We start from the raw sequence: 19,857 nt of genomic DNA on the forward strand, positions 1-19,857 counted from the left end.
ATATAATCTATGGCTGCTTTTGGACTACATTGGTAGAGCTCAGTGGTTATATATAGCCACAAAGACTAAAATATTAACTGTTAATTCATTTACACAGAAGTTTATAGACCCCTAAATGACTAATTGAGGGTAGGTATTGACCTAATTAAAGGATGTTCAAAAACTAAATACCTGCTGATGTTTAAATATCTATATGTTAACTGTTTTGAGCAATAAATAAGATGGCATATATATGCCAATACAAATTAGTCTATTAACAAATTATCAAAACCAATTTTTGATGTTAAAAAGATGATGAATTAAGTACTAAATGTACAGTGAAGTATTTCATATTAGTACTTTTTTCCATATTCATAAAGTTTTATTTTTGGGAAAACATTTCTCATGGGGATTATATCATATTGCATATTAAATATTTTTGTTATTTTGATTGCAGGAAACTTTAAACACATATTTAAAAATATAAAGAACAGTATAATAAATGCCCAAGTACACATTACCCACCTTCAATAATTATCACCAAATGGCTAATCTTATTCATTCCTCTGTCTATTCCCATTCAACAACTTAAAATATTTACCTCTAACATTGTATTATTTCATCTGTAAATATTTGAACATTCATTGCTAAAGATTGCAAATGAACAGAGGCATGGGTAGGTTCCAACAAAACTCTATTTACAAACCTCAAGCAGGGGGTTGCATTTGTCAATGTGCTCTACTTTGCTAACACTTGAAAATAATTAGTTTAAATTAGTCTTGTACTGACAGAATAATAGAAAACAGATTAAGAGAGAAAGCTCAGAAGTATATTTTGGTATATATAAAAGTAAAGTAAGTGACAAGGATCATATTTCAATTTAGTGAGAAAAGGATGATGAGTTTCATCATTTACTAATGCCAACATACCTAACAGCCATACAGACGAAATCTAATTTAAATCATTTCATCACATTATTTGTAAAAATATACAAAGATTGATTAAACATGCAAAATAAAGCAATATACAATCTTAGAAAAAAAAAAAAAAAAGAACCAGAGAAGCAGGAGCAAACATATTCAAAAGCTGGCAGAAAACAAGAAGTAACTAAGATGAGAGCAGAACTGAAGGAGATAGAGACATGAAAAACCCCTCAAAAAATCAATGAATCCAGGAGCTGGTTTTTGAAAAAATTAACAAAATAGATAAACCACTGGCCAGACAAATAAAGAAGAAAAGAAAGAAGAATCAAATACACAGAATAAGGAATGATAAAGGATATCACCACTGATCCCACAGAAATACAAATTGCCATCAAAGAATACTATAAACACCTCTACACAAGTAAACTAGAAAATCTAGAAGAAATGGATAAATTCCTGGACACATACACCCTCCCAAGATTAAACCAGGAAGAAATCAAATCCGTGAATAGATAAATAGCAAGTACTGAAATTGAGGCAGTGATTAATAACCTACCAAACAAAAAAGCTTAGGACCAGATGGATTCACAGCTGAATTCTACCAGACGTACAAAGACGAGCTGGTACCATTCTTTCTGAAACGATTCCAACAATAGAAAAAGAGGGAATCCCCCCTAACTCATTTTAGGAGGCCAACATCATCCTAATACCAAAACCTGGCAGAGACACAGCAAAAAAAAAGACAATTTCAGGCCAATATCCCTGAACATCGATGAAAAAATCTTCAATGTAATACTGGCAAACTGAATCTAGCAGCACATCAAAATGCTTATCCACTACAGTCAAGTCAGCTTCCTCCCTGGGATGCAAGGCTGGTTAAACATATGCAAATCAAAAAATGTAATCCGTCACATAAACAGAACCAATGACAAAAACCACATGATTATCTCAATAGATGCAGAAAAGGCCTTTAATAAAATTCAACACCCCTTCATGCTAAAAACTCTCAATAAAGTAGGTATTGATGGAACATACCTCAAAATAATAAGAGCTATTTATGACAAACCCACAGCCAATATCATACTGAATGGGCAAAAGTTGGAAACATTCCCTTTGAAAACCAGCATAGGACAAGGATGCCCTCTCTCACCACTCCTATTCAGCGTAGTATTGGAAGTTCTAGCCAGTGCAATCAGGCAAGAGAAAGAAATAAATCGTATTCAAATAGGAAGAAAGGAAGTCAAATTGTCTCTGTTTGCAGATGACATGATTGTATATTTAGAAAACCCTATTGTCTCAGCTCAAAATCTCCTTATTGAAAAGCCACTTTGGCAAAGTCTCAGAATACAAAATCAGTATGCAAAAATCATAACCATTTGCATACACCAATAATAGACAAACCATAAGTGAACTCCCATTCACAATTGCTACAAAGAGAATAAAATACCTAGAAATACAACTTACAAGGGATGTGAAGGACCTCTTCAAGGAGAACGACAGAAAACTTCAAGGAGCAAACCACTGCTCAAGGAAATAAGAGAAAACACAAACCAATGGAAAAACATTCCATGCTCATGGATAGGAATAATCAATATTGTAAAAATGATGATTCTGTCCAAAGTAATTTGTAGATTCAAGGCTATTGCCATCAAGCTACCATTGACTTTCTTTACAGAATTAGAAAAAAAACTACTTTAAATTTCATATGGAACCAAAAAAGAGCCCTATAGCCAAGACAATCCTAAGCCCAAAGAACAAAACTGGAGGCATCATGCTACCTGACTTTAAACTATCCTACAAGGCTACAGGTACCATGATACAGGTACCAAAACAGACATATAGACCAATGGAACAGAACAGAGGACTCAGAAATAACACCACACATCTACAACCATCTGATCGTTGACAAACCTGACAAAAAGAAACAATGGGGAAAGGACTCCCTATTTAATAAACGGTGTTGGGAAAACTGGCTAGCCATATGCAGAAAACTGAAACTGGACCCCTTCCTTACACCTTATACAAAAATTAACAAAAGATGTATTAAAGACATAAATATAAAACCTAAAACCATAAAAACCCTAGAAGAAAACCTAGACAATACCATTCAGGACATAGTCATGGGCAAAGACTTCATGACTAACACCCCATAAGCAATGGCAACAAAAGCAAACATTGACAAATGGGATCTAACTAAACTAAATAACTCTGGCACAGCAAAAGAAACTATCAGCAGAGTGAACAGGCGACCTATAGAATGGGAGAACATTTTTGCAATCTATCCATCTGACAAAAGGATAATATCCAGAATCTACAGGGAACTTAAACAAAATTACATGAAAAAAAACAACCCCATCAGAAAGTGGCTGAAGGATATGAATAGACACTTCTCAAAAGAAGACATTTATGCGGCCAACAAACATATGAAGAAAAGCTCAAAACCACAATGAGATACCATCTCACGCCAGTTAGAATGGCAATCATTAAAAAGTCAGGAAACAACAGATGCTGGAGAGGATGTAGAGAAATAGGAACACTTTTACCCTGTTGGTGGGAGTGTAAATTAGTTCAACCATTGTGGAAGACAGTGTGGCAATTCCTCAAGGATCTAGAAATGGAAACATTATTTGACCCATCAATCCTATTACTGGGTATATACCCAAAGGATTATAAACCACTCTCCTGTAAATACACATGTACGTGTATGTTTATTGCAGCACTGTTCACAATAGCAAAGACTTGGAACCAACCAAAATGTGCATCAATGATAGACTGGATAAAGAAAATGTAGCACATAAACACCATGAAATAATATGCAGCCTTAAAAATGGATGAGTTCATGTCCTTTGCAGGGACATGGATGAAGCTGAAAACCATTCTCAGTAAACTAACACAGGAACAGAACACCAAACACTGCTTGTTCTCACTCATAATTAGGAGTTGAACAATGAGAACACATGGACACAGACAGGGGAACATCACACATCAGGGCCTGTCAGGGGATGGAGGGCAAAGGGACGGATGGCATTAGAAGAAATACCTATTGTAGGTGATGGGTTGATGGGTGCAGCAAACCACCATGACACTTAAAGTATAATAATTTTAAAAAACCTTTATTCAGCAGGACAAAGAAAAAGTAAGAAATTAATTAAATGATTTGCACACATATTTCTCTCTGCCAGTTTAGTGTTACTCATACTAGATAAAAAGAAGACAAATGTCAGTGAAAAAAATGTCTACTCTCTGACTTTCTCCCATTGAGACTCTTTTACAGTTTCAATGTTAATTGAAGTGGCTCACTGTACTGCTTCTGTGGAATTAGGATTGGTATTAAGAGGGTTTTCTTTTTTATGAACTTTTACTGTTATTTTGCCTTTATGTCCATATTTTTAGAGAGAGACATTGAGATTTTTTTTAAGGAACTGGGTCCCATGATTGTTGGGACTGCGGGTCTGAAATCTGTAGGACAGACCAGGAGGCTGAAATCTCAGGCTGGTGTTGATGCTGCAGTCTTGAGTCAGAATTTCTTCTCCTGGAAACTTCAGTTCTGCTCTTATGTCCTCCAACTAATTGGATGAGGCCTACCCACATCATCATGTGCAATCTTCTTAAAGTGGACTGATTATAGATGTTAATCACATCTATCAAATGCCTTAATGGCAACCCCTAAATAAGTGTTTGATTGGATAACCAGGTACCATAGCTTGGGCAACTTGATGCATAAAGCCAGCCATCGCAAGTACCCTGTGGGGATTTTTATGTTGTTGTTGTTATTTTGATTATTATTATTTTAATTTATTATTATTATTTTCAACTTTTATTTTAGATTCCAGGGGTAAATGTGCAGGTTTGCTACCGGGGTATATTGTTTATTGCTGAGGTTTGGGGTATGAATGATCCTGTCACCCAAGTTCTGAACATAGTACCCAAGAGCTAGTTTTTCAACCACTGCTCCTTTCTCTCCTTCCCCTGATAGTAGTCCCCAGTCTCTATGGTGGCCATCTGATATGGTTTGGCTGTGTCCCCACCCAAATCTCATCTTGAATTCCCAAATGTTGTGGAAGGGACCTGGTGGGAGGTAATTGAATCATGGGGGCAGGTCTTTCCCATACTGTTCTTGTGATAGTGAACAAGTCTCATGAGATCTAATGGCTTTATAAGGCAGAGTTTCCCTGCAGAAACTCTCTCTCTGTCTTTGCCTGCTGCCATCCATATAAGACATGACTTGCTCCTCCTTACCCCTGACAATGATTGTGATGCTTCCCCAGCCATGTGAAACTGTAAGTCCATTAAGCTTATTTCTTTTGTAAATTGCCCAGTCTTGGGTATGTCTTTATCAGCAGCATGAAAATGGACTAATACAGTAAACTGGTACCAGTAGAGTGGGGCGCTGCTGAACAGATACCCGAAAATGTGGAAGTGACTTTGAAACTGGGTAACAGGCAAGAGTTGGAACAGTTTGAAGGGCTTAGAAGAAGATAGGAAAACATGGGAAAGTTTGGAACTCCCTAGACTTGTTAAATGGCTTTGACCAAACTGCTGATAATGCTATGCACAATTAAATCCAGGCTGAGGTGGTCTCAGATGGAGATGAGAAACTTGTTAGGAACTGGAGCAAAGGTGACTGTTGTTATGTTTTAGCAGAAAGACTGGTGGCATTTTGTCCCTGCCCTAGAGATATGTGGAACTTTGAACTTGAGAGAGACGATTTAGGGTATCTGGTGGAAGAAATTTCTAAGCAGCAAAGCATTCAAGAGGTGACTTGGGTGATGTTAAAGGCATTCAGTTTTATAAGGAAAGCAGAACACAAAAGTTTGGAAAGCTTGCAGCCAGACAATGGGGTAAAAAAGAAAACTCATTTTCTGAGGAGAAATTCAAGCCAGCTGCAGAAATTTGCATAAGTAATGAGGAGCCCAATGCTAATCCCAAGAAAATGGGGAAAATGTCCCCAGGGCATGTCAGAGGTCTTCATGGCAGCCCCTCTTATCGCAGGCCCAGAGGCCTAGGAGGAAAAAGTGGTTTTGTCGGCTCGGCCCAGGGTCCCCATGCTGTATGCAGCCAAAGGACTTGGTGCCTTACATCCCAGCTGCTTCAGCTGTGGCTGAAAGAGGCCAACGTAGAGTCCTGGCCATGGCTTCAGAGGGTGCAAGTCACAAGCCTTGGCAGGTTCCACATGGTGTTGAGCCTGCCAGTGCACAGAAGTCAAGAATTGGGGTTTGGGAACCTCCACCTAGATTTCACAGGATGTGTGGAAATGCCTGGATTACCAGGCAGAAGTTTGCTGCAGGTGTGGGGCTTTCATGTAGAACCTCTGCTAGGGCAGTACAGAAGAGAAATGTGAGGTGAGAGCCCCCACACAGAGACCCTACTGGAGCACCACCTATTGGAACTGTGAGAAGAGGACCACCATCCTCCAGATTCCAGAATGGCAGTTTCACTGACAGCTTGCACTGTGCCCATGGAAAAGCCACAGACATGAAAGCAGACAATGCCAGCCCATGAAAGCAGCCAGGAGGGATGCTATACCCTGCAAAGCCACAGGGGCAGAGCTGCCCAAGGCCATGGGAACCCACCTCTTGCTTCAGTGTGACCTGGATGTGAGACATGAAGTCGAAGGAGATTATTTTGGAGCTTTAAGATTTGACTACCTTGTTGGTTTCAGACTTGCATGGAGCCTGTAGCCCCTTTGTTTCAGCTAATCTCTTCTATTTGGAATGGCTGTATTTACCCAATGCCTATACTCCCATTGTATCTAGGAGGTAACTAACTTGCTTTTGACTTTAAAGACTAAGACTTACCTTATCTCAGATGAGACTTTGGATTGTGGACTTTGAGTTAATGGTGAATGAGTTAAGTCTTTGTGGGACTGTTAGGAAGGCATGATTGGTTTTGAAATGTGAGGACATGAGATTTGGGTGGGACCAGAGGTGGAATTACATGTTTTGGCTGTGTCCCCACCCAAATTTCACTTTGAATTCCCACATGTTGTGGGAGGGACCTGGTGGGAGGTAATTGAATCATGGGGGCAGGTCTTTCCCATGCTGTTCTCGTGGTAGTGAATATGTCTCATGATATCTGATGGCTTTATAAGGCAGAGTTTTCCTGCACAAGCTGTCTCTTTGCCTGCTGCCATCCATGTAAGATGTGACTTGCTCCTCCTTGCCTTCTGCAGTGATTGTGAGGTTTCCCCAGCAATGTGGAACTGTAAGTCTATTAAAATTCCTTCTTTTGTAAATTGTCCAGTCTTAGGTATGTCTTCATCAGCAGCATGAAAACAGACTAATAGGCCATCTTTATGTTCATGAGTACCCAACATTTAGTTTCCATTAAGAGGATTTTCTTACCAATGAGAATCACTATGTCAGTGATCATCACTTTAGTAATATGCTCCATGACTTACATGTATATATTGCATGTATTCTTTTGTGTATCTAATATTCCATTCCATTAAAAATAGTGAAAAGACATAATTGTTTTTAAAAATCCTTTCAGAAGTGATGATTCTCAAATCATCACATGATGGGAAAGACCTGCCCCTGACTCTGTTAACTTATTGATCTAATTGAAATGGCAGGAAGAAACCTCAGGGAATTACTTCAGCATTGCTATCCTTGCTAAAGTGGCCATAGTCTTTGCTTTTGTACTTAGGAGAATCTCAATCTATGAACCTTTCAGGTAGGTCTTCTTAGATCTAAGAACTTCAATGATACAATCCAATAGGTAAACTAAATAGGGTTAATTATAATTCAAGTGTCCCACCGGTATTGTCTCCCATGGTAAGAAAATATACTGTTATCAATATAATTAGGAGTTAGTGGAAAGAGCTATTAGTATCTCTCTCACTACCTCCATGACATGTTAAAATTTCGTCTTAACACTGAGCCTGCTGGAAATGCTATTAATGTGCCTGTCAAAACTGAGGAATAAACATTTAGATTATTGCTTCTAGACAGAGTTGAATATTTGATTCCCCAATTCTAAACAAATACATATAATTTGTATATTTTATAGAAATTTTATACAAATATTTTCTGCTTATTCAAGTAATAGCACATGATGCCATAAAGAGAAACTATGATGTTATAAAGAGAAAATAATTATACAAAGGTTAAGAGAACAATTTTTCTGAAAGTAGAGAAGAGCTCAGTCGCACTTTCATAGTTCCACATGGAATAAGTCAATGTAGGGGATACACATTTTACATTGACCTGAAAATTAGTATTAGTAGTTCTAATATTGTGTTGATATGTTTTTAGATTTTTCACCACTTATATCAACAAGACAAAGTGGAGTAATTCCTTCAACAAATATTTACTGAATACTTGCTATACCCTGTGGAGAACAGAAGATGGTTTGCGATGAAAGGTGTCTCTGGAAAAAAGTGACACCTGAGTGAGTTCTTAAACGTTAGCTAGGTCAATGGGGGGAAAGGAAAGTCTTCCAAATAGCAGAAGCAAAGACACAGCGCAGAGGAGCTAATGGTGTCTGACAAAAATGCAAGCAGTTTGGCATTGCTGAGGCATAAAATGTAAGGGAGCAGCTAGCTGGAGGTGCCGCTGGAGATACAGGCAAGCATCAGAGAAGCGAGCTTTTGCTCTGAATTAAGCAGTTTGGGATATATCTCCTAAATTACAAGAAGACATTGAAAGACTTTAAGGACAGGGTTCCATGTGTTTAAATCTGTATTTCTGAAGAATCATTCCAGCAGCTGGGTTGAAGATGGATTTGACTGGGACAAGAAAGGGAAAATAAGACCGATTAATAAACTAAAGAAGCAGCAGCAGATGGATAAGGGATAATGAGAATGTGAACTAAGCTAATGACTTTAGGGATGGATTACAAAAGATGGATTAGGATTTTAAAATTGTCTGTATTCTGTGATTCATTATATATGGTTGGTATATACAAGGGAGGGGTAAATTTATTACAAATTTCTATCCACAGTTCCTGGCCATGATTCTATCAACTGAGATAGAAAATATAGGATGAAGAAAGAAATTTGGTAGGGAAAGATAATTTTGCTTTTCAACATATTGCTTGTAAATTTTCTATGGGACAATCATTTGTTGACGTCCAGTAGACTGTAGGATATATATCTGGGGAGGGGTTTGGACCATGCATTTAAGCTTAGAAGATGAAACTATGCGAGTAGATTAGATAACCCAGTGAGCATGAGAAACTGAGGTGGATGAAAAGAAGATAGAGACAAAGAAAAAACAGTAAGAAAGATGTAAGACCCAGGAGAATGCCGTATCACAAAAGCCAAGTGAAGGAGAAATAGATTAACCCACATGGCAAATACAGCAGAGAAGACAAGGAAAAAAAAAGACTAGGAAAGGCCTCAGTTAGCTATTAGAAACAATTAGAAGCCATATTATAGTAGAAAAATAAATAAATAAGAGGTGAATGTGTTCCTATGGTCAGGCAAAATAATGGGGCACGTTCTCAAATATCAATAATAAGAAAATAAAACCCAATACTAATTTTTGTTATTTCATCAGGGACCTAGTACTATATGACAATTTTTCTAAATCTCTGACTCTATACTTAATGTGCATTAGAGTATAATAGAACAATTTTTTTTTTTTTTTGAGACAGAGTCTCGCTCTGTTGCCCTGGTTGGAGTGCAGTGGTATGATCTCAGCTCACTGCAACCTCTGCCTCCTGGGTTTAAGCAATTCTCCTACCTCAGCCTCCAGAGTAGCTGGGATTATAGGCACATGTCACCATGCCCGTCTACTTTTTGTATTTTTAGTAGAAACGGGGTTTCACTAAGTTGGTCAGGGGGTTCTTGATCCCCTGACCTTGTGATCCACCCGCCTTGGCCTCCCAAAGTGCTGGGATTACAGGTGTGAGCCACTGCACTCAGCCAATGGAACAAATTTTAAAAGATGGAGTAATACCAACATTAAAAGGCAGACAATATTGCTGCATGATAGAAACAGTACCTAAGAATAATAGGAGTGGAAAGGAAAAATAAACAAGGTAGATTTGGGGTGTGAAAAGTAGTTAATGACACACTATAATTCTTAAGTCCTTTGAAAGCAATTCTCCATGAGGACATTCTCACAAAGGGCCAATTTCTGTCCATCCTCATGTTAGTAGAAAGTGCCTCATGTTTATATACTAGATGAAGGACAGCACATGGCTTGCTTTGGGGTCATGTAACATTATCAAGCCACATTATATGCTGAGCAAATGTATTCTCTAACACATGACCATAAATTGTGAGTCACCATATTTTCTACCTATTTCCGTTTTTTATTGAAGAGTAGTAGAAGACAATAGTAGCTTAAAATCAGATTCATAGGCAAAAATTGCTTCCCTAGAAAAGAACCAATTTCACAAAACCACTGATGAAGTTCAGAAGATTCAATCATCAACCTCAAATTTTAAGTGAGACTTATACTTTTCCCTCACTTTGACCAGAATATATTGCTGCTGCAAAGCAATTTGCACTTTAAAACTTTAAAGAGAGCAGAAAGGACTAGACTTGCCAGAAGGCACTTGGGCAATTGTCACAGGCAGATTGTTTATTCCACCCAGAGGTTTATTATTATTTTCATAGTATTCTGCAAAGATCAAGAGAAAGTGCTAACAGGCTATGGTTTTTATAAAGGTGGAGTTTAAAGTATTATAAAGAAGTAAACCATCAAATTGCTTGACAGTTTATACAGATAGGTTGTTCATATAACTATAAGAGCAAGGAATATACTTTATTTTTATTAGTTCCAGAACTGTGTGGCCCACAATCAGTTCAATCAGAACAGACTGAACAATCAGAAGAGATTTTCTTAATTTTTGTCTGATTTTTTACCAAAATTCTGCAAGTGATTCATTGTTTGACTGCAGTAAACCAGTAATGTTTGAAACAAGAATCAGTGTTGGCATCAGAAATCATAAGTCTGTCCTTTTTCAAGTTCAAATACAATTAATAAGAATTGCAAAAATTCACTAATGAAAGCAAAAATCTCAGGACTTATGAGGGAAGCAAGAAAAAAAAAGGATCTCCCTTTTTAATGACACGTAAAGGGAAGAAATCAAGGTTCTATTATGTTTCTCACTCTGAAATAAAATTGCCCAAGCTGGGAACCTGAAGATCATGTGTGTCATTTCCCTATGGGTGCCACAAAGTATCGCCAACTGGATTTTTTAAGCCACCCAGAAATTTGTCAAATGGTTCTAGATGTTAGAAGTTCACTATCGAAGTGTTGGTAGGGTTGGTTCCTGCTGAGAGCTGTGAAGTAGAATCTGTTCCATGTCTCTCCCCTGGCTTCTGGTGATTTACTGCCAATCTTTGGCATTCCTTGATTTGTGGACATGTCACCCCAATCTCTGTCTTCATATTCACATGGCATACTCCCTGCATGCATGTATCCAATTGTGATGGTTAATATTGCATGTCAACTTGACTAGATTGAAGGAAGCAAAGTATTGTTCTTGGGTGTCTCCGGGAAGGTGTTGCCAAAGGAGATTAACACTCGAGTAAGTGGACTGGGAGAAGCAGATCCACCCTCAATCCGGGTGGGCACCATCTAATCATCTGCCCGGGTAGGTAGGATAAAAGCAGGCAGAAGAACGTGGAAAGACTAGACTGGCTAAGTCTTTTGGCCTCCATCTTTCCCCTGTGCTGGATGCTTACTGCCCTCGAACTCCGAATTCTTCAGCTTTTGGACTCTTGGACCTATACCGGTGATGTGACAGAGGCTTGAAGGCTTTTGGCCACAGACTGAAGGTTGCACTATCGGCTTCGCTACTTTTGAAGTTTTAGGACTCGGGCTGGCTTCCTGGTTTCTCAGCTTACAGACGGCCTATTGTGGGACTTCACCTTGTGATTGTGTGAGTCATGTCTCCTAATAAACTCCCCTTTACATATAGATCTATCCTCTTAGTCCTGTCCCTCTGGAGAACACTGACTAATACATCAATTTTCTTTCTTTTTCTTTTTTCTTTTTTTAATAAGAACACCAGTCGTATCGGAATAGAGACCCACCCTACTCCAGTATGGCTTTATCTCAATTGCATCTACAACTACCCTTTTCCAAATAGAAACACATTCTGAAATAGTAGGAGTTAGGACTTCAATTTATTAATTTTTTTTATGGGGAACACAACTCAACCCATAAAACATCTTAGATGTATCCATCTTTCCATGTACTATTGTCTTAAAGTTCGGTTTCATCCACCTTCACACTTCTCTAATGTTCAACTCTTTCTCTCCAGCTCGACTGCAACTGCCTTTGCAGTATCTTATTTCATCACCGAACCGTGATTCCACAAGGGTAGGGCCTGTGACCATTTTTTTTCCTCTAGGTAAGCCCACTGACCGACCTCATACTGGCTGTCTTTATTATTATTATTATTATTATTATTATTATTATTATTATTATTATTTTGAGATCGAGTCTCTCTCTGTCACCTAGGCTGGAGTGCAGTGGCACGATCTCAGCTCACTGCAACCTTCACCTCCCAGGTTCAAGCAATTCTCTGCCTCAGCCTCCCAAGTAGCTCGGATTACAGACACGTGCCACCATGCCCAGCTAATTTTTGTGTTTTTAGCAGACACGGGGTTTCATCATCTTGGCTGAGCTGGTCTTGAACTCCTGATCTAGTGATCCACCCTCCTCGGCCTCCCAAAGTGCTGAGATTACAGGCGTGAGACACGGCACCTGGCCCTGGCTATCTCTTAATGTAATGTCTATTTAGTGAATTTTAAGTAAAAGACTCCTCATTGGTTAGTAAAATGTATTTCTAACTAGATTTCCAGGTTTTAAGCTTAATCTTCACGTCAGTCCATTTTCCCCCACTGTTAACAGGTAGATCTTTGAAATATTTTTACCATACTCAAAAATGTTCAATGGCTTTTCATGACTTACAAGACAAAAATTCAGACACCTTAGGCTGGCACACAAAGAACTTTGTCTCGGCCTCAGTTTACCCCTTTGGTCTCATCTCCATTACTTCCTCCCAACCCGATCCCATAAAAACAGTAATTTTAGCTCCTTGACAGCCTCATGCTCTCCTGTGCTTGCATGCCTTTGCAAATCTTCTCTTTGCCTAGAATATGTTTCTCACCCCATCAGCCCAAAGACAACCTTCTGTTTGAGTTCTTCATCAACCCTTTCATTGTGCATTTTATGTATACCTATAGCAGAATAGTCTGTATATTGTCTACTTAAATGAATGTTTTTGTGTCTTAGTTTCAGTGAGACTGAGCAACCTGTGCTTCTTGAGGACCAAACACAAGGGTTTTTTTCATCTTTGTAATCTCAGCGTATTATATAAGGCAAGGGCAGGCACCGAATAAACATTTGCAGAATAAACAAATGCGTGGAAGAAAAACTATGTGGCCCAATGCTCATTTACAGAGCTTACTTAGGACACATTTGTTGGAAATGTGATTTAAAGTGATTATAGCTCTTCCTCTAAATCCGTAGCCAGAGTCAACAGAACAGATACTTCAATAATGGCCTCAATGTCAGCCTTCTATATACCTGTCAAAGCCAGGCACACCAGTGAGGAAAGGGTACACCAAGGTATGCCTTCGAACCCCCCTTTGTTTCTAATGCTTTATAAATATTTTCTGAGACTGAGGGAGGGAGGAAAACTCAATATACTTTGGTTTATAATCTACTGATGCCTAGTAAAGGCCATGACTCCAACAAACATAAGGCAGGTGTGAGATAATATTTGTCCTTTGTTAAGCCACGTTAATTTAGCAGACAGTTAACTAACTCTTGGCTCGGATAATCAAATCAAATCAAATCTACTAAAATTAGCAATGACGAAGATGTTTTTATTTGTATGTGTGTATGTGAAGTAGCAGCCATCCTTTATAACGTGATCATGGCCCATATAGAGATTTTTTACCTTTAGGGTCAATGTTTGGGTGTTGAGGTTGAGTTTATTAAGGAATACAGTAGACTTCTTGATAGTGAGGGCAGTAGTGACATTAGCAAAAACGCTCCGAGGGGAAGCAGAATCGGAAGGTATGTAGCTATGAGGCATATGTGTTATTACTATGGACATCTACTCATCTATTTCTAGCTTTTGTCATTTGGGCATCATTTAATTATAGGAGTTGGTGGGCTAACGTTACACAGCTCTGTTCATACATGGTGCATGGTATATACAAGATGATTTCCCAGGCATTGAAAATGAAAGGGTGGCTTCTTTACTGAGGAAGATCAAAACGTATTGAGGAAGGTACATCTTCAAATGAGTAACGTATGTCACATGAAATGTGTGAAAATATTTTATGTAAAGTATGTTGTGATCGCAGAACAAGAAGGAGCTAACATTGTCTCCATAGTCCATTAATAAAATTAATAAATAAATCAGGGTGTTTCATGAACCTTCCTCATGTCTGCATTGTATCACAAGAATACTTCCCAATGCAGAAGAGGAGAAACAAGGAGAAGAAATCAATGGTGCTTCTGTTTGAGCATGGGTCAAGTTGGGCACTAGTGGGAAATTGGAGGGCAGAGGAAGATAGAAGCCAAAGTGTCTCTGTCCTTCTCTCATTTCCTTAGATAGCGTCTTCAGTAGTGGGTAAGTCTCCTCTTTAACTCTGGCACAGGCCAAGCCTCCTGGCAGGTTTCTAGATTCCACATCACCTCCATACCAGGAGATCCTCCATACTACACAATGGCAGCAGCTTCCTGCTGATACGAATCTCTGGGTTATCTAAACAACCTCTGTTTGGTTCCTTAGATCTTTCATCAAATGCACAACCCATTCTAGGCATTTAATTCCCTCTGTTTAAAATAATTTGTGATTTCTACTTTCCTATTTGACTTTGATACACTATTACGTATATCAGACAAATAAAATTAAGAATGGAAAATGTAAACCTTGTCTAAATCTGGGATCTTCTTTGTGCAAATAATTGAGTAGTTAGAAATTACTAATAATTATCTCATTTCTTCTTTCACATTTGTTTTATACTTTAAGATCAGCTTTTGAGTCCAAATTACTAATGTATTTTTTGAAAAATCAGTGTCAGAAATTCTGAGATTTTTTAAAAAATATAGGCTGTTACACAACAATCAAATAATTAGGATGTAAAGGCTATACACAACACCTAGCACAATACCAAAGAAGAAAATAAACACTATCAAATCTTTATAAACAGAAAATGCCAGTAATCCCACTTTGCTTGACCTTTGGAGATCTGTGATAACGGGATAATTATTCTAAGAAGAGAAACCAAATTTTATTTTTTATTCCAATGTAACAACAATAAAAGATACACTATGAAACAAAAATGTAATACCAAAATGAATAAAAATAAATGATTTTAAAACCATAAATACCAGTAATAACAACATCAAACAAATATTGATAAATTGCTATTCTGTGCTAAACATCACACTACCCCTAAACACTTAGTGAAGTCACCAACTCTCTGGGCCTCAATTTCCTTTTGGGAAAACTGAAGAGCTTAGATTACAATAGATTTTCCCAACCATTGATCCTCAGGTCTAGCAGTTTGTATAACTAAAGATAATATTAATTTACCTATTGCAACATCCATTACTTAAATTAAAAAGTGAATAATTATGTAGGAGATGTTTGCTTTAGAACAGACTAGTTTATGGTCCTCTGAGAAGTCAGATGAGCTGGCTCATGACTCAGTTACCGTTTCTGACTCAGTTGATAACTCCTAGCTAGTACATTAGTTTTAAACAGCACATTGCTTTTTTAAATTCTCGGTCAAATGTTGTTTAATTTATATCCATAATTGACCATTTGTTAAAGACAGGAAGCACAGGGAACACTGATGTTGAAATGCAATAAGGAAACTAGGGACATAATAATATAATTCTGCAAATTTTGTTCATTTTCTCTTCATCAGATCAAAATTCTTGTGTGTATTTAGTACTTCAAAAATCCATTTGAAAAGCATAAACTAATGTAATGATTGTTAAACACGGCTTTGAATAATGAGAAATAAAAAAGTTAACCAGCATACAATGTGTTATTTGCAGACATTTCAAATAACAATTTGAATCTCTTCTTATCTACGCAGTCAGAAACAAAACATGATAATCATGAAAGTAAAACAGTCCTTTTTTTTTTTTAAAGTATGGAGCAAGAATTCTACACATCTGGTCATAATTTAGCAGCTATTTTTCATATTATGACATGCATTTTTAAAATGTATATTTCAATTGCTATTTATTCACAAAACCAAATAAGCCACACTATTGTTTCTTTTTTCAACAGATTTTGCCCTTTAAAATAAAATAAAAATTTTTTTAGAAACAGATTTTTAATGGAAAAGGTGGAAATTTATATTTTTATGTATTATTTCTGTTCTTAAGGTTGCACTTAAATATTTTATGTTTTTAAATAATTCATTTACCCCAAACTGTATCTATATATTGACTTACTTAAAATATATTTATGACGTGTCATCCAAAAATTATTTTAAAAATTAAAATTCTACAGACTGTGTGGAGCTCTATATTGGACCAAAAAGTTTTTCAAGTCAAAGGTGTTTGGGGAATGCTTCTCTTAGCTAATCTCCAAAACTTCATGAGTCCAGTGGCTTTGATGATCCAAATTAGACTATTCCGAAGGGAATTCTAATGTCATTATTTGGATCCTTAAATGACTAACTCAAAGAGAAAACGGAAAAATAATTGTCTGCAAAAGAACCATCCATTAAAAATCTTATCCCTGTCTTCTACTTTCCCCTCCCTCTCTTCTCTCATCATGCCCTCTTTGTGGCTGTATGATGCAGTTTTGTACAGTCAGAAACAAAATCAGCCCTTATGAAAGCATTCATGCCATCTAAAAATGTTTTTACAGAAACTTATTTTTTTTTACATTGGGAGAAAAGAAGGGTTTCTGTTTGTGGCATTTGAAAGTCTGGGTTTTGGTATTTAGAATATCTATTTACTCTTTTCCCCCTTTATTTCTATTTATTTATTTATTTATTTATTTTTGAGATGAAGTTTCACTCTTGTTGCCCAGGCTGAAGTGCAATGGCACGATCTCTGCTCACTGCAACCTCCACCTCCCAGGTTCAAGCGATTCTTCTGCCTCAGCCTCCCGAGTAGCCGAGATTACAAGGCACACATCTCCACTCCCAGCTAATTTTTATATTTTTAGTAGAGACAAGGTTTCATCATGTTGGTCAGGTTGGTCTCAAGCTCCTGATCTCAGGTGATCCACCCGCCTCGGCCTCCCAAAGCGCTGGGATTACAAGCGTGAGCCACCGCACCCGGCCTTCCCTTTTATTTCTAACTTTACAAAACAAAAAGCCTGAGTCCTTAATCATAATGGGACCGAATTTTAGGATGGTCTATCTATAGATGCGAAAAGTTCTTGATCCGAATGTTTACATGGAATTCATAGGTTGCACAGGAAAAAAAAAAGACTCTCAAAAGCAGCATGTTCACTTTTCAGAGTCCAGTCATTGTGTGTAAATTACAGAAAGAAGAATTCTAGTGAATGTCTACTTAATGAATTTTCTAGTTTGCAATACCAATCACCAGTTCCTGAAATTTTTTTCAATGAAAATATCTAATTCTGTGTTTCTATCCTGAAAGTCCCGGTAGCTTGGGATCACAGTTTAAATTACTATTCTCAACGTAAAATTGTCACTCTTGGAGCTGAGTGGAGACTTACTCTGTCTCCTTCTTGGAGAATAATGAAGAAAGCAGCTTTATATCAGAAATGTTGCCCGGGTAGCTGAGACTGTAGCTTGAGTTTAACAGCAGGTGTCTTGGCGTTTGATAATTATTACCAGCACCTAATCTGCTACCTGTCTTTTTTAGTGACTGGAAATTAGGGCAGTGGTGTTTCAAGAGACTGCTGAGAATAAAGTTAAAGCTGCACAGAGATGAATTATTCTTCTAAAACGGGCCTCTGCACAGAGTATGTTAACACTTCTTAATGACTCTCACTGGTGAAATTTTGAAATGTATAAAAATACTAACACTATACAAGGGGATAGAGTGTTCTTGTTATACAATACCAGTTTTACAATGACATGTATTCTACTGATGGTGAAGTGATTTCAAAGCATCTGGATGGAATAAAACACACTCAACACTAAAGTTATGTTGAACAACTTTTATAACTTGCAAGCCCTAGAGTCATCATGATCATGTACAATGTATCTCTACTGATGTACAAAATTTATTGTATTTGTCATGCGTTTTATATGTCATGAAAAGAATATTTTTGTAGTAATTAGTTCAATATTGAGTCATTGATACATAGCCATAATTGAAAATAATAAAGCAGTGAATATTACAATATAGGCACTATTTTATAGAGATATAATCCATTGTATACTTCAAATCTCTACCTTCTTTCAATTTTTTTATATTATAGCTTTACCTAACATTTATGTTTACGTATTTTAAGCTAGACAAAGCCATGGATTGATGTTTACACAAACAGCATTTCATTTAATCTTCATAACAATCTTATAGAATAGAAATAATATTTTACGTGGATTATTACAAAGTCAAAAATCTTAACCTTTAGAATAAAAATGGAAAAGGCCACCAACAGTTCAAGCCTTACATTGTCCTTATTGGTGGCAATTTCATAGAAATGAGCATGTTTTTCCAAGAGTTCCCTCCAATTACCCAGAGATAACTGTAGTCACGCTCTTTAGGTGTTGACATCCATCCTTGAACCAAGTACTATGTCAGGAGGATGGCACACTTTCCCTGGCCAAGCCTAGGTCTTTTGCCCATGCTTGAAATTGGAGGATAGGGGGGTTTGTCACTCTATCAAAATCACATGCACTAAGAATAGGGAAGGGGTTTTCCCCACAGAGATTCTGGGCAGCAGCCCAGAATAAAAATATGTTTGTATTATGTTCTGCTCCTTGGTTGCTAACATCCACTCACACTAGTCTCCCGAAATAAACACGCAAAACCGCCTGGCCTTACATGATACAACAATCCCATATACAACCAAAAAAGTCTCCATCCCATCAAGAAATAATTCAAGATTTTGTTCAGTTGCTACATCCTAATATCCAATAAACCATGAAAAATAATGAAACTCCCTCAACACAATCAATATACCATGGTAGAGGGTAAACAGGATAACTTTGAAAACACCCATCTGAAAAAGGGGACAAAGGGCAACAATAATTATGAATCTGTCTTAGTCTGCTCGGGTGGCTATACTAAAATCTCCTGAGTGGGGTAGCTTATAAACAAAAGAAACTGAGAAAGTTATTTCTCACAGTCCTGAGTCGAAGATCATGGTGCCAGAAGATATGGTGTCTGGTGAGGGCCCATTTCCTGATAAATAGTATGTTTTTGTGGTGTTTTCACATGGTGGAAGGGCCGAGGGTCCTCTTTTGTAAGGACACTAATCCTATTTATGAGAGCTCTACCCTCATGACCTAATCACCTCTCAAAATTCCTGCCTTGCAATACCATCATATTGGCACAAACATTCAGACTATAGCAAGGCTCAAAGCACAGCAACATCCAGGGCTGAGAAAAGCATTGACTCTCTGCCCTGACAATGAGAAAGTTGCTCAGTCAATTAACTGAGTTTCTCAAAATTCTGTTATCTAGTTAATCTTCCTTGACTTTTATTCTTTTTGACCAAATATGAGTTGTGCATTGGAGAAAGATTTTCTTTCGATGGTTTGAGTCCTTCAGCAGACCAGATTCTGTTGGGATAAGTCATGAATTTTTGCTTCAAATGCAGAATAACAACATACTTTGATTGTCAGTCTTGGGATTTCGCTAGCAATATACAGTTGGCCCTGCCTTTCTGCAGGTTCTGCATCTTTGAATTCAATCAACCCTAGATCAAAAATGTTCAAAAAAAGTGAATGCTTCCATGTGTACTGAACATGTATACACTTTTCTTTGACGTTATTCTCTAAATAATATATTTAACAATTGTTTCCATAGTATTAGGTACTACAATTAATCGAGAAATGACTTAAATTATACAAGAAGAT

Source organism: Rhinopithecus roxellana, chromosome 6 (genome assembly GCF_007565055.1).
Source record: "Rhinopithecus roxellana isolate Shanxi Qingling chromosome 6, ASM756505v1, whole genome shotgun sequence".
Classification (NCBI taxonomy): domain Eukaryota; kingdom Metazoa; phylum Chordata; class Mammalia; order Primates; family Cercopithecidae; genus Rhinopithecus; species Rhinopithecus roxellana.